The sequence below is a fragment of the Octodon degus genome, unplaced genomic scaffold (genome assembly GCF_000260255.1).
Source record: "Octodon degus isolate 3935 unplaced genomic scaffold, OctDeg1.0 scaffold00437, whole genome shotgun sequence".
Taxonomy (NCBI): Eukaryota; Metazoa; Chordata; class Mammalia; order Rodentia; family Octodontidae; genus Octodon; species Octodon degus.
The window spans coordinates 266,589-269,056 of NW_004525013.1; positions in this window are offsets into that span (position 1 = coordinate 266,589).

Sequence of the window (2,468 nt, forward strand, 5' to 3'; positions counted from 1 at the left end):
CTATATGTTTATCAATAAAATTTTGAAAAGAAAAAAAAACAAAAAAAGGGTATACAGATGTATGTCCATTTTGTATCTGTGTATTCAAATTGGTTAGGATAGATATATAGTTAAATTCTCTTAATGAATAGAGGGATTTCTTCTAATGGTGTTTGTAAGTAGGATATCATGTCGGCATCTTATACAGCAATTAGCCACTAGGAAGAATGTATGCAATGTGTTAATTATTGAAACTCTCCTACCAATTTGCTTTGAAACTGTCTCATTGCTATTTGTTTATCAATAAAATTATGGAAAAAAAGAATAACATTCCTCTAAAAAAAAAAGAGTTCAACATATACAACAAAAAATAAAAGAAACTCTTCCGGATCAGAGTAGCTCCCTCACTCACTCACCAGAGTAATAGTAAAAGAAAAGCAAAGAAAATAAAACAAACAAACAAAAAATGTCTTTTCCTGAATGCAACTTAGGGGGAGACCAAAAAAGAAGAAAAACAATCAAACTCCTATAGAAACTTTCCAATCTTGTGGAGCTTGGCGAGAGCCCAGTCTAAGACCCTTGACAGCCCTGATCTTACTGATTCTAGTTGGGCTTTGCCTCAGGAGATCACATGGACCATATCTAGGAATGATCTGCTAGAGAAACTAAAAGAGAGGTGAAATAGAGCAGAAGATGACACCCCCAAGACACCATACTTCAGTTTCTCTTACTTACCCAGGTGATCTCCAGTTTACTTCAGTTGTTGCAGTTCCTATTATTTCTGTTTCTAATATTTTATTTTTCAGTTCTTTTAATGTATTTGGCACAAGGCCTCACTATGCAGTTCAGACTCACAGTGATCCTCCTGTTTTCAGCCTCCCCAGCGCGGGGATTACAGGCGTGCACCACCATGCCCAGTCTTAGATCAGCATATCTGGAGGTGGGGTAGGTGTGGCATGTGGTGCTAGGGATTGACCCTGGTCATTTTGCTTTCTGTTTTTTATAAATAGCTGGTCACTGTGATTCAGAACCAGTCACTATAATGCATAGCTGCTCATTATGATGCATATTGTAAGAACAAATAAATAAAAGCAAAGGACTCTACTTCTTCCTTGCAAATCCAATAAAAGTACACCTCCTTCAGCCTTTGAGGCCTGACATTACAGATCAGTGCCATTTCGTGTTAATAAAAACCAGTGTCCACATCCTGGGTGATGCTTTGGTGTTTCTGTTTGTCTTTGCATCACCACAGGGTACAAGCACACAATACAAAATCCAAACAGCAACCACATCAACCAAAATGGATATGGCGATTTGTAGAATTATGGTTTTATTACACTGTTTATAATTTCAGTTTTAATCAATTGAAGGAAATAAAAGAATTGAAATGAGAAAGAAGGAAAGAAAACAACCAAAGCTCTTCATCTTCATTACTTTTCTCTTGTTGCTGACACAAAATAGCCAATGTCTGAAGTAAAGATTGAAAGGTTTTATTTGGTTTACAGTTTGTGACAGTTTTCATCCATAATCAGCTGGCTCCAAGGCAGGTTGGCAAGGTGAGGGGCAACAGTTCAATGCTTTTAGGATAGCAGATGCAGCAAGAGCAAAAATGTGAAATGGAATGGCTCTTTTCCTCCCATGGCTGTATGGAGGCTACCTGCCATAAGGTAGGTGTGCACTCACACCCTCACCCTGCCACTCTTGCATAGACTAAGGATGTTTACAAAGTGAGTACTCTGGCCCCTTGCCGAACTGTTTAGTTAAGCTTTTAAATTCTCAAGTGGCAAGGTTGTATATGGTGAGATTTTTGGACTTATGTGTAAACATAAGAAGTATATAATTCTTTATGCCTATTTTTAAAATATTTTCTAATTTTTAATGTTTTTTATCATATTCTGTAGGGACTTAAAGTTCAACATATCAATATTTGATGAAAAATACCTGTTCCATATTATGCCTAAAATGTTTGATATGCAGACAGATAGTGAGATTAAGCTTAACAGCCTAAGTTGTATGGTAATAACAATAAGCTTGTCTTCTGGATGGTTAACAACCTAAGTTTGCATACCAAAATTAGAGAAAAATGAGGGCTGCAAGAAAAGCCAACATTTTGGCCCTAGCCTTCTAAGGTCAGTTAAGACTCGACATATGAGAACTTGTACTGTAACGTCATGTAACTCTGTAGTGGCCCAAATTTTCTGATCAAGGAGATTATGGGGCCCAACAGGAAAGTGATCAATGATGTAGAGTGTGCCTAAGGAGAGTCACATGGAGAGAAAACATTCTCTCACGCTTGCACAGAGAGCACATTGCCCAAACAATGGCCATGACTCATCCACATGGCTGCACTGACAAAGGTTCTACAATCTGAGGTACAGGATCTCAGGATAAATTCTGAGGGCATTTCACTGACCTTCTCAAACCAAAAAGCTACAACTCTTGTTGCATAGGTTCTGCTTTACCTTGGTCTTAACCATCCAGTAGAAAAG